The sequence below is a fragment of the Onychomys torridus genome, chromosome 18, assembly GCF_903995425.1.
Source record: "Onychomys torridus chromosome 18, mOncTor1.1, whole genome shotgun sequence".
In the NCBI taxonomy this organism is placed as follows: domain Eukaryota; kingdom Metazoa; phylum Chordata; class Mammalia; order Rodentia; family Cricetidae; genus Onychomys; species Onychomys torridus.
In genome coordinates, this window is record NC_050460.1 from 43165011 (window position 1) to 43179028 (window position 14018).

The window sequence follows — 14018 nt, forward strand, 5'->3', positions numbered from 1 at the left end:
GCTCCGATTCCCTGGGTCTCCACATTAGTCCTAGGGGCTTGCCAGCTGCTGTCACAGCTCCAGCCACACACCGGCTCTGCTTGCACCTGAGAAGAAATGCCTCATAGTCCACCTGACGCTCCCTCCTGCACGGGACCCTACTCCGGACAAACGGGAACTAAGACGCCAAACGGGAACTAAGATGCCAAGTTTCAAGCCAGTTCCTCCAGCTCCAACCCCAGGTTGTCCCCTTAGACCCTCAGTCCAGCAACAAGTGTCCCACCTGCCATCAGCAGCCAGGCTGAAGGGCGGCATTCTCTGCCCCCTGAGTTGGGCTGTCCCTGATCCACAGAAAAACAAACTCAAGCTTACCCCACCTCTATTCCCTGCCTTCTCCCCCAAGCCCCTGGAAAAGCCACCAAGCTCCGCCTGGCCCAGGCCCTACCTTGGCAGAAGCTAGAAGGAAAGCAAGATTGAGAGCATGGCCTGGAAAAGGAGCCACCCTTCAGGACTTTCAGTGTCTGTCAGACCATCTTTTTGGTTTGGTTTTTTTTGTTTTGTTTTTGTTTTTTTGTTTTCAAGACAGGGTTTCTCTGTAGCTTTGGAGCCTGTCCTGAACTAGCTCTGTAGACCAGGCTGGCCTCAGAGATCCACCTGCCTCTGCCTCCCGAGTGCTGGGATTACAGGTGTGCGCCGCCACCACCCGGCCCATCTTTTAATCTCATTTGTCCACATAGGAGCCAGAAGGTGGGCACAATGGTCCCAATTTTGCTAAGGAAGAGCCTAAGGTTCAGAGATGTAGAGAGAGATTTGCCCAAACTTACCCAGCACAAGCCAATTGCTAACAGCAAGGCTGGTCGGGCTAACACCGGAGAGGATGCTGGCTTCACAGTCACACTTGGGGGCCTGCCTGCCCACCATCACATTCAGGAATCCTAAATCCTGGCCCCAGGGCTTCCAGTGCCACCTGCAGTTTTATACGTCCTTTCACTGCCCTGCCCTCAGTGAGCCTTGCTAGGATGGTGCTCCAGAGGTCCAGCTTTGCTGTGCCTGTCTGGTGCTGGAGACAGTGAAGGCCACCTAACAGACCCTAGCCTGGGCTCCAGGGAGTGATGTCAGCAAGTGGCTGTTGAGTATCTGCCTGTTTGCCTTCTCTGGTGGAGAGTATCTTCTCCTTCCTGATAGCTCAGACACGTCAATCCTTGGGGCGGGGCTATGATCCGCCTCCTGATAACGCCATCCTGTGTTCTTAACACGGGAACCACCGGGTCACTGCTTCTCCCCCCCCCCCCCACCTCTTCCTTGTGTTGAATTAAAGAGCTTGGGCTCTGGACCCAAATACCTGATGTGACCCCTGTCTCAAGAAACATCCTAGTGATGTGGCCTTGGGTGACTTGTCCATCCTCTCTGAGCCTCACTTTCACCTCTTGTTAAAATAATAATTTAGACCAGTGGTGGTAGTGACGCATGCCTTTAATCCCAGCATTTGGGAGGCAGAGCCAGGTGGACCTCTATGAGTTCAAGGCCAGCCTGATCTACAGAGTGAGATCCAGGACAGGCACCAAAACTACACAGAGAAACCCTGTCTTGAAAAAAAAAAATTAAAGATCCTCGGTAGAGTCATCTAAGCCCACACGCTCAACATGATTTCTCTTCCCTATGTGAGAAAGGGTGTGGCTTCAGCCTACCAAGATCCCACTAATCCTTTTATAGAGATCAATGGGGAGCCATGGAAAGATTTAGAGCAGGAGTATGGCCTCTGTAGAGTTAATTCTGATAGGCCAAGACTCCTGTGAGCATGCACTCAGGGAGGAATTCCTTTGAAAGCCTGAGGGGATGCCCGAGCTCCCTGTTGGAATGGTATCTGTAGTGAACAACATTTGTATTTGGTTCCTGCGGAATGGCAGGTCCATCTTCTCTTCTACTGCCATACCAGTGTGTCCACCGGACATCCCGTTGCGGTCCATGGGCCTCTTGTATGAGCCTGGATTGACAGAGAGCCAGCAGGGGTGGGTAGCCAGGAGCCTCTTCCTAGCCTCCCAGAGAGAAGCAGAGTCTGGCTCCTGGAGGGACTCCATACCAACCTGTCTATTACCCCCTTTTGTTCACAGAGGGCCATCAGGAAAGAGAAGGACCCAGGATCATATCCCTTGTTTCCCAGCCTAAGTCTACGGCATCCTGACGTTCAGTGAGCCATTTACCACCTGTGAGCTTCAGTTTCTATGTCAATGTCTACACCATCTCCACCTGCTTGTCTGTCCATCTATCTATATATCCACATATATCCTATCTAGCTAGCTAGCTGTCTGTCTGTCTAACCTATCTTATCTATCTATACCCCATCAATCTATCCATCCACTTATCTATCTATCTAGCTAGCTAGCTATCTAATCTAATCTAATCAAATCAATAACCCATCACTCTATCCATCCACTTATCTATCTATCTATATAGCTATCTATCTACCTTTGCTATTGGTCATCTATTATCTATTCGTAACCTGTCAATCTATCTATCTTCTTATCTATCCATATATCCATCCATTTATCCATTATCTATCTATCCATCCATCTATTCATCTGATCTTTTTGAAAATATTTTAAAATTATGTGTATATGGGGGGCATATGTGCAGTTGAGTGCAGGTGCCTTTCAAGGCCATAAGGGCGCATCAGCTCTCCTGGAGCTGGAGCTAAGGGTGATTGTGAGCTGCCTGATGTGAGTGCTAGAAACTGAACTTGGGTTCTTAGCCACTGAGTCAACTCTCCAGCCCCCACATTTGATAAGTACTTAGCTACCATCTATGCATCTGTCCATCCATCTAATAGCTACCTAGCTACCATCTATACATTGATCCATCCATCTGACATTGACCTAGCTACCATCTATGCATCTATCCATCCAAAACCTACCTACCTACCACCTATGCATTGATCCATCTATCTGACAGACATCAACCTAGCTACCATCTATGTATCCATCCATCCATCTAGCTGATATCTACCTTGCTACCTAGCTACCATCTATGCATCCATCCATTCATCCATCCATGCCATTTCTACCTAGCTACCACCTATGCATTGATCCATCTATCTAACACAGACCTAGCTACCATCTATGTATCCATCCATCCATGTGATAGCTACCTAACTACCACTTATGCATTGATCCATCCATTTGATTCTAAACTTCTGTTGGTTTTGAAAGGCTGAAATCAGATGGGAAAATAGATGCAAATGGTAAAGGTCTGTCCCTGTGATGGTATTGCTCTCATTGTGCATATTGTTGTAGATGGCACCCCACTAAGCTGTGGGCCTTGAGGAAGACCCTCCTCCTCCAAGCCTCAGTTTCCCTACCTAAACATATGCTCTCTAGGCCCTTCAGGCTCTGAAGACCAGGCAGCTGATGGGCCTACCCTATCAGCAACTTGATCCCCTCTCTCCTGAGGGACACAGCTTGCTGCATGGCGGGTGATTAATACGCTCTGAGTGGGGCCCCGACCCCTGTCAGGGACATCAAGGTAAGTGCCTGTGAGCAGGCCGAAGCCCACAGATGAATAAGTAATAACAGCAGAGGCGTAATGGGATCCAGGGAGGCTGCTTAGGATAATGGAGTGACAGACATGGCATCAGAGTCCCCAGGGACCTGAAAGCCCAGAAGAGCTGCTGGAGCAGCAGGGAGTGGTGTGTGCCCTTCCCAGCGTATGCACGTTTGTGTGCTGACCATGGCAACTGTCAACACCTGTTCTGGCCCCAGGGGACATTGCTGTGTGGCTCCCAGGGAAGGGACTGGCTCCAACTCTGGAGTCACTTGGACCCGCTGCTGTTTGGCCTGGCTGGGCCAGAGCCTCACACTGTGCACACTGGCAATTCAAAGCACAAAGAAAGGGGGTGAAGTCAGCTAGCCCACCATAGCCCCAATGGCTCTAGTGCTGATGGTCCCTAAGGGGGGCGTGTCTCTCCTCTCCGGTCATTTGTCTCTTAACTCAGAACTGTTCCATGGACCACACAGGGCATGGGTGGCACTCATTGGCCATATGAGAAAGCAGAATCTCTTGATCAGCAAGCATGAGGACCTAAGTTCGAGTCCCAAAACCCACATTAAAAAGCCACACATGGTATTCCACACTTGTAATGCCAAAATTGGGGAAGGAGAGACAGGCAGATCCCTGAGCCTTGATGACCAGTCAGCCTGGTCTACTTGGTAAGCCCCAGGGACAATTGAGAGACTATTTCAAAAAAGTAAGTGGATATCACATAAGGAACATCTGAGATTGACCTCTAGCGCACACACACACACACACACACACACACACACACACACACACACACAGACGAAGAGGGGCAGGCAGAATGACACATGAGTCCCCAAACAGAGTCCCACATTAAACCACAATGAGATTGCACCAAAATGGCCCTATGAGAAAAGTTGGTAATGTGGGTCACTATGGAGCGCACATGAGGGCAGGGGCTGCAGAGGCCAGAAGAGGGCATCATATCCCTTGTACCTAGTTACAGGCAGGTGTGAGCCTCCTGATGTGGGTGCTGGGGACTGAACTCAGATCCTCTGTAAGAACAGTACGTGTTCCTAACCACTGAGCCATCTCCTAGCTCCAACCTGTCTGTCTTTGATCAACTCCCTTCTTCTCTCTGCGCCTCAGTGTCTCCCTTGGCAAGTGGGAATCAACAGTTGTGTAGACGTAGTGATATAATAGAAAGGAGCTTGCTTTGAGAAATGTGACAGGCTTGGGGTACATGCCACTCCCTCCCTGGCCTGGCAAGTGGAAGGTGGACAGATGGTTGGGTTGTATGAGGGTCAGTCTTCCTCATTTCCTTCACTCTGAGTGTGTCGGTGAGGGGTTGCCAGAGAGTATTAGCTGAGGGGAGGAGACCCACACTGAACACGGCTTGTACCATCCCAAAGCCTGGGACCCTGACCTAAACAAAAGCTGAGTGTGGTCACCTCACCATCGCTCTCATGAGGTGGGCTGCTTGGCTCTGCCATGCAGCTTCCCACCACTACAGACTGAACTCTTCAAAAGTGTTGGCCAAGGTCAATCATTCCCCACTTGTTCCTATCAGGCAGAACTAACTAATGCAGGAGGTAAATGCCTGGTAGGTAGATGGAAGCGTGAACCGACAGTTGAGTGGACAGATAGAGAATGCAGAGTGGGTAGTTGGCTGGATGATCAGATAGATAGGAAATTGGATGGATGGATGGATGGATGGATGGATGGATGGATGGGTGGGTGGGTGGGTGGGGTGGATGGATGGATGGATGGATGGAATTGAGAGATCATCTTGTCACCCAAGTCTTTAATTGTGTTCTTCCTGGAACAATGGGAGGCAAGAGCTTTGGAAGCCATGCACCAGTATCTTCTGATCTCTCCTTGGTCCCCAGCTATCCTCAATTCAGTCTATCCCAGGCCCCTGGCCATTTGGATCACAAATGCCTCTGGAAAACTTCAGATTGGTGGGAAAGGGCATGGCGGGAGGGTGGAGAGAGTCTAAGCCCCACCCCCATGAGGCCCCGCCCTCTATGGGAGGGAGGGAGGCGCAGAATGCCCCTTCTGGGCCCTGATCTATAACGAGTTAACTGATTGTTCTCGCCTCCCAGTCTCCTTCTCAATAAAGGGCTAGACAGAGATGAGGCGATTAAAAGGCGGTTCCCAGCCGCCCAGAGAGATTCAATGAATATTAACCGGCTTCCAGCTGCCGTCTGGCAAAGGCCTCGGAGCAGACAGCTCCAGAAAGGCTTCCGAACCCCAGTGGGATGACTCAATTTTCAAGAGAACAATAGGGGAGCTTGCTCCGCTGCCGGGTGACCACTGAGCGTCTCCTACAGGAAGGGACATGGTCCTGCAGCTGCCCAGCCTCTGATGGATGTGATGAGGCTTGGAAAGACAGGGCTGGGATACAGAACAGGGACTCTGAAGTCAGGCACGTGGCTTCTGTCACATATGCAAGCATCTGTTTGTGTATGAGACAGAGGTGACAAGGAGGCAGACCTCAGGGGCCCACACTACCTGAACACATTTGCGGGAACCAGAGGAAGGCTGCGACCAATATGCTCAGGGTCACCAGCAGCCTTTGTGGGCTTTCTTCAGAGAATAGGAGGAAGGGTGAAGAGAGGCGTGTGTGTCACACACACACACACACACACACACACACACACACACACCTTACTTAACCTGTCATTTGTCCTGCTGGTCCTCGGGTCCAGAGTAGACGACAGAAATGCAGGTTCTTAACACAGGGAGTTGGCACTTGACTTCAGCCTCGTCCTGCAGCTGGTTCTCAGCATGGCAGGCAGTGCAGAAGAGCGGAGACTAGCCCAAAGCCCTGCAGCTATGGAGTGTATGAGTGTCAGCCCTCTGGTCCCTATCTACCTGTACGACAATCATCTTTGAGCTCAGCATATACAGTCCCACTCCGAGAATCCTCTTAACCCAAAACCAGATGACAGCCCCGTCTCACCCTTCGTGGACACTGGCAGCCCACTTTCTATGGTCTCAGGAGTCCTGCCGTTTCATGTTTAGTCCTCTCAATGTTCCAGGAGCCAGGGTGACCCTAAGGGCATTTTGGAATCCTCAGTGGCTCATGCAGTGCCCATGTGGCACAAATGGGATGTAAACATTCAGATGCAAACAAATATGTCCGCATAAATCCACTCCTGCCTCTCAGCTCTTAAAGCTGGGGTGGGTAGTTAGAAGTGTCAACAGACAAACTGTGGGTGTTTGCTCTGTAATAGACAAGACAAGCCCTAACCAGAGCCATGGCCTGCCTACCCTACTGGGCTGCTAATATTCACCGATATGCAATCAGGCCTGGCACGGGAGCCCCTGGCTTCCAAGGGAAGGAAGTCTCCGGCTGAAGATTGACCAGGCAGTCTGAACAACCAACTAGGGTAAGGGCCTCTTCAGCAAAAGACAAGTTGAGGCTTCCACTCTGTCCCTCTGTCCCACACTCTGGCTTCAGAACCCTCTAGCAGACTCTGGGCTCGCCACTCATCCCAGCCCTGCCCTGGACCTAACCTGCTGGGCCCTTTCCAGATGGCTCTGTGGTTCAGGAATCATAAAGGAGCTGTGCTCTTCCTTTCAATATCCCATCTCATTTCCCATGAGCCCCTTCTCATTTCCCATAATCCCCTTCTCATTTCCCACAAGCCCTTTCTCACTGCCAATAAGCAATGGTGGCGCACGCCTTTAAGCCCAGCACTCAAGAGGCAGAGGCAGGCAGATCTCTGTGAGTTCTAGGCCAGACTGGTCTACAGAGTGAGTTCCAGGACAGCCAGGGCTACACAGAGAAACCCTGTCTCAGAAAACCCAAACCCAAACCAAACCAACCAACCAACAACAAAAACAAACATACAAAAAAAAAAAAAAACCCCTCACTTCACACAGGCCCCCTCTCAGGCCTCTTGAATCTCTCAGTCCTCCTTCTTCACCTGATTCCTCACCCACAAGGCTGAGGCTTTGAGACTGAGCCAGGCTTCCTGTACCAAGAGAGTCCAGAACCCCTGTTCTCAGCCCTCCTGCCAGCTCCTGTCCGTGTACAGGGGTAGTAGTGTCACATCAGACCCCAGGCCTCACCATCAGCCACATGGGAGGCTGCCCTCCCTGCCACCAGACAGGACAAACAGGCCTTTACAGACTCCCAGGTGAGAATACCTTTCTCATGAGGTCACCCACCCTGTTGTCAGAGGTGGGGTGCATATCTAGAAACAGCAAAAAGCACCTTGTAGTGCAGGCCACGTGGGGGCAGAGTTACCTGGCACTGTGATTTCTTCCCACACCTACTCCCACTGTCCTGGACAGCCTCTTCCAGTCCTTCAGCAGCACCTGAACCACCTCCTCCAAGAAGCCTCCCCTGATCTCTGAGAGTCTGTGGGTCCTACCTGGTGCTACCCCTCAGACAATCATGGCATTCTTCCTAGCACTAACCCAGGGGTAAACAAGTGTGTATTCATAGGATTGTGTCTTTCTTTTCCTAAAGCTAAAGTCTTAGTAAGAATAGTGATGGATCCTTACTTATTGTGGCCTACCAAGAACCTACACACAGGGCACTCTGCATAGAGACTTGATAAATACCTGGTATCTGCATGGAAAAAGAAATGACACATAGTCACAGTCCCAGGGGGGCTTTGGACCTTGGGAGGACCTGGAGTCCAGGTAAGTTAGAGTAAGGCAAATGCTGGGTAGAAAAGAGTTCCCCTACAGCAAGGGTCAGAGCATCCTTGGAAGGCACACAGATAGACCATGTGGATGCTACACAATGCCATCTCCATGGGGGTACAGAGCATGTAACTTTGGAGACCCAGACTTTGAAGGCTGCTGCTGTGGCTTGGGTGTTCATACCAAAACTTACACCAACCGTGTGGGGTGTTCAGAGGTGGGACCAGAGACAGGCGACATTATTCAGTTGGTAGAGCACTCAGGTACATTAAACACAAAGCCCTGGTTCAATCCCTAGCATCTGGTAAACTGGGTATAGGGATCCATGCTTCTAACTGCAGTACTTTGGAATCGGGGCAGGAGGATCAGAAGTTCAAAGTCAACACCAGCTACATAGCTCATGTGAGGGCAGCATAGGATGCATGAGAGGGGAAACTAGAAGCAAAATGCCACCCCAAATTCAAACATTGAAGTGTCCATTTTGAGTACTACCTGTGTATCTGCATTAGACACCTCAGTTCTCTCAACCGCCTTTCTCCCTCCAAGGGGAGGCTGAGCAGAGAGCCTGATCTCAGCCTGGTTGGTGAAGAGCGACTGGCAAGTCCTCATAAAGGAGAGACTGTGTCTGCCTATCTCACCAGTACAGATGAAACACGGTCTGGAGACCCAAATGACGTGTACACATCAGCCATGAGGCCAGGAGACACCCAGAAAAGGTGCACCTCCTTCCCCCTGGGTTGGTATTTAACCTAGCCCTGATGGAAGGATGCCAGTGGGGAGGGAGTCCTGTGGATGCTGCTTAGCCTAGCTTCCATGCTTCCGCTGGAACACTCCACCTTCTGCCTACTGGCGAGCCTTCCCTTTCTGGCCTGGGTCCCCCTGGAAGTTCCTGGGCTAGGAAGGGGCAGCAGTGAGTAACCCCCGGGGTGTCTTGAGTGCTCCCAGAAGGCCCACAATACGTGTTTCCTCAAATCTGAGGAAGTCGTTCTTGTCACACCAGGCATCCCTGGTAAAGAAGTCAGAGCCCTGAGTTTTGTCCCACGATCCAGTCCCCTCCCACCATAGCGACAGTCACAATTCCCTCTTCTCCACAAAGTCATCTGTACCCTAAGACAGGGGCATGTGCCTGTTCTCAGAAGGGTCCTGAGGACCCAGAATAGCACGTGACACCATCCGTACCCACACTCAAATAGGTATCTAGTGAGCAGGTGAGTTGACAAGTCACTGGGTGCTCGGCGCATGTCACGAGCCAAGTGCTGGCCTCGAGGCTGTATGTGCGATCACAGGGGAAGCCACTGGGGTTGGCGAGAGTCACAGTGTGGGAAAAGGGAGTTCTGCCTAGAGCCCCGAGAGAATGGCCAGGGTCACCCCTTTACAGGCTCCACAGCCTTACCACCGAAGCTAGTCATGAGTCTCGCTTGTCTCCCTGCAATTACAGTGTCTCCCTTTGCTTCTCAAACAAGGAAACAGAACCATGTGAGACCAGGCGTCAGCATACCCAGACACCTCACAGCTTCCCAGGAGCACTTCAGCAAGTCCAATCGCGGAGGGCCAACTAGGCAAGGCGTTTGTAGCACCTGAGAGACAGAGCCCACATCAAACACTGGGAACGGCTAGGCTAGGAACTCTGGATTCACACAGCTGTGAACTGGGAGGAAAAGTTGTATTTATTTATATTACTATTGTGGGCGGGGGTGCACGTGGGCCACAGAATACTCTGGCAGTCAGAGAACAACACTGTAGAGGAGACTGCTCTCTCTTTCTGCCTTTGCGTGGTTCTGGGGGTCAAGCGCAGGTCACCAGGCTTACACGGCAAACACCTCTACCCACTGAACTATCTTGCCAGTCTAGGGAACTTTTTTAATTTTTCAATTTGTTTTACTTTAAGACAGTATTTCTCTATGTAGCCCTGGCTGTTCTGGAACTTACTCTTGTAGACCAGGCTGGCTTTGAACTCAGAGATCTGCCTGCCTCTACCTCCCGAGTGCTGAGGATTAAAGGTGTGTGCCCACCCCCACCTAATTAGGCAACTTCTTAAAAATCATCAAAATCATAAATAATCCAAGACTTGCAAATTCAAATGAGAAGAAGTATAATGTATTGAGTTATATGTGTGTCCTTATGACACATTGAGGGTGTAGACAACAAGACAATGAGATCTAGTTGTTGTGGATCTTGGTACGTAGCCCAGGCTGGCCTCCAATCTGCAGCCACCCTTTTGACTCAGCCTCCTAAATGCTTGGATTGCAGACACGAGCCACCACACCTGGCTTGAGGTATAAAACCTTTTAAATTGTGTGCATCAGCAAGCCAGAGAACCCGCCACTGAGTGCTGGAAGAAAGGTCTGGAGTATGACTACTAAGTACTATTAATGAACGCCTGGCTGCCCAGTAGTACAGGGCAGGTCAAATGTTGCTGACCCTTCCCCACACTGGGACACTTCAAACCATGCAGCAGGGGGACTGCACCTTCCCCATCTCTAGGAAGACTATGAAAAGGAAGTGAGCCCTTCAGAGGAACATGATGGGTGGAGGCAGAGATGGGGGCAAGGGTCAGGGTAGGCAAGGGTGGGAGGCAAATCCATTTCTCATTCTGCTCTCTTTAGTATTCTGTGAATTATTCATAATGTGCAGGTATTAATTTATTAGTTGAAAATTTAAAAAGTCAACGTGGAAATATACTTTTGTCAGAGAAATCACTAAAATAGAGTTGGGATGCATCCATCAAATGGAATGGGTACAGCCATGTGAATGCTGGCCAAGACTCACCCACTGAACTACACACCCCTAGCCCATTCTTCACTTTTTATGTTGAGACAGGTCAAAGTGGCCCAAACTGGTCTTGAACTTTCAATCCTCCCACCTCAGGCTCCCAACTAACAAAGATGTCAAGCCTGTACCACTATGCATAGCTTGGCCAATGTTTCATACATATTACTTTCTTAACTCTGCTTGGGGTCAGGCAATGGGGCCCTGGGCCGGGCCTTTCTGGGTGTCTAGTTCGTAAAGTCCAAAAATGTCACCCCAGCTCAGAACAGTTCTCTCTGGGAGGTAGGATATTAAAAGACATTTTAATTTTCAAGTTCCTGTCTGTCTACATTTTCAAAGTCTATCCATTATTTAGTAATTTTGAAATGTGTTTCTAAGAATAAGGGAGGAACTTGGTCCCCTCTGGGACAGACTTACTGAAGATAGGGCTTTGGCCAGTATGTTTTTAGAAATGGACGCCTGGCCCCACAACTTCTTTTTTAATCAGGTCATTGAATTCTCCAAAGAAGCCTTTTGTGGACATCAAATCACCTCTGAGCTTGGAGGGGATTATAAAATGCCAGTTCTCATCCGTGGGGATTGGTTTTCAAGAAGAAACGCATCCTCTAAAGACCAGAGGGACTGTGAGAAAGGCCTTGGAGTCAACACGTATTAATGCCTGACATTTGTAGAACTCCCTGTGATTTACAGAGAGCATCCGTGTCCATTATCCCCCACCTTGATCTTCCCAGAAACCTGGGGAGAGGCAAGCCTTCCTCCTGGGAACACCTGACTCCTGGGGAAACTGAGGCAGAAAATGGGAGTAATTGCCCAGGTGGTAGAGCCAGGCCCTAACTGTAAATTGTCTAAGTCTACACCTCACACCATAATATGATACATGAGGTGGCAAGGTAATGAACTTTCTTGAGCCTCAGTTTCCCCAGCTGAGAAATGGGAAAATAATACTACCCACTGAGGTTAGGAATCAATTGAGTTCACATAGTCTTAAGACTATGTCTTGAATATAGTAAGTGTCCACACCGGACCTGTTGGTAAAAGCTCTGTCCCCAGGTATGTGCCACACATCCTGAGCTTGCTCATCCAACCAGTCTGTTTTCTATAACAGGCCCCTCTGACAGGAATCTGCGGGAAGAATCCAAGGCCAAGAACCTATCTAAACAGTTTTGCCGCCAAGTGGCCAGGGTGCCTCTAACCAAATATAACCAAAGCTTGGAGACTGCAGAGCAGGAGACTGGATTCTTCCACTGGGAGAAGGGCACTGGTGAGGCTTCCTGGAGGGAGAGCTGGTGGGTGTAAGCTCCCCTGCCCCCTCCCAATGATGTCTGGGTTCCCCACCCAGTTGTGTACAGAGGGGCAGACTAGGTCCCTCCCCTCCCTGCCCAGCCTCAAACAGGAGGCAAATGATGGCTTGGGAGAGGTTGCTTCCCGGAGCTGCTTTTCATCCTGCAAATCAGATGGCAGGACCAGGTGTGGCCTCAATGGGCTCTGAGAAGGTCGAAGCAGGCCTCTCTCCACTCCCTCCCACCTCCACCTCAGCATGCCCCCGGAACATTCCAAAGGCTGGCTAAAGTCTGAGCCCCGTGTCTGCAGGATAAGGTCCCAGTTTAGAGAGAATACTTGACAGGGAGCTGGTGGGGGTCTGTCACACCCATCATGTCTATCCCTCCCATTCCTACCATGACCTTTAGAGCTCCATCCTGTAGAACTGGCTCTCAGGAAAGGTCCCACAATGCTAGGAGCCACTCAGGGCAAAGGACCTTATGAGTGATGTCAGAGAGGTCTTTCTATCCAAGCCACATACGATCTACTGGTAACCCCCTGAGGACGCTGCTCCTGGCAAAGTCCAGAGGAGTGCTTGCTGCAGGCGTGTGGCCTGGAGCAAGTTAGTTAACTACCTGGTGTGAGTTTCCGGAAAGGGTCAGTGTATTAGTCAGGGTTCTCCAGAGTCACAGAACTTATGGAACGAGTGTGTGTGTGTGTGTGTGTGTGTGTATGTGTGTGTGTGTGTGTGTATGGTGATTTATTAAAATGACTTATAAGTTGCAATCCAACAATGGCTATTGTGAACGGAAAGTCCAAGAACCTGGTAACTGCCCAGACTAGGTGTCTCCAGTGGAATGGATGTGCCGACAAGGTAAGGGTAAGCAGGCAAAGAATGCAACCTTACATAGGCTTCCAACAGAAGCTATGGCCCAGATGAAAGGTGTGTCTTCCCACCTCAAGGTCTGGATTAAAGGCACATGTCATCCAGCCTCAAGATCTGGATGTTGTCTTCCTGCCTCAAGGTCCGGATCACAAGTGTGCCCTCCATTTCTGGATTGTAGTTTATTCCACATATTAGTCAAGTTGACAACCAGGAATAGCCATCACAGTGGGGTCACTCCCACCATGCTGTTTGAACAAACACCCTGTCAGTCTGGAAGATCTTTTAACTCATATGGAAAAGGACACGGTCTCCCAGGTCACCCGTGAGGGAGGACAGGACAGAGTTGGGGATCCAGCAATATGAACACAGCCAAGTTCTTCCTGCCTTGTCTACTGGGGAGCTGTCCCCCGAAGGACTAGTTCCAGGGCATTCACTGAGAGTCAATACTCTCACTTTATAGAAGGGTAGACTGAGGCCCAGGGAAGGGAGGGCAGTGGGCACAGGTAGCCAGGCTTCAACCAGAGGCAACTTCAGCCACCTCTGTAGAGGTCAAGTAAATAACATGCAGGAGCGAGCCAGTTCGTTCTCTCTCTCTCTTTCTCTCTCTCTCTCTCTCTGTCTCTCTCTCTCTCACACACATTTCTTTGTGTAACAGTCCTGGCTGTCCTGGAACTTGCTTTGTAGACCAGGATGGCCTCGAACTCAGAGATCTGTCTGCCTCTGCCTTCTGAGTGCCAGGATTAAAGGTGTGCGCCACTACCACTTCGCCAGTGTTCTCCTCTACCAGGTTGGTATGGAGGGGGAGCTATTTTATGTGATTTCCTCTCAGGCCTGGGTCTTGTAAGAGAGCTATGTGGGCCACGGCTGCTGCCCTTTGCCCAACTCCCACACCCACACTTTGCATGCCAGGCAGGAAACCGAGCAGCCTTGTTTGTTTGAGGAGCCGGTCTAC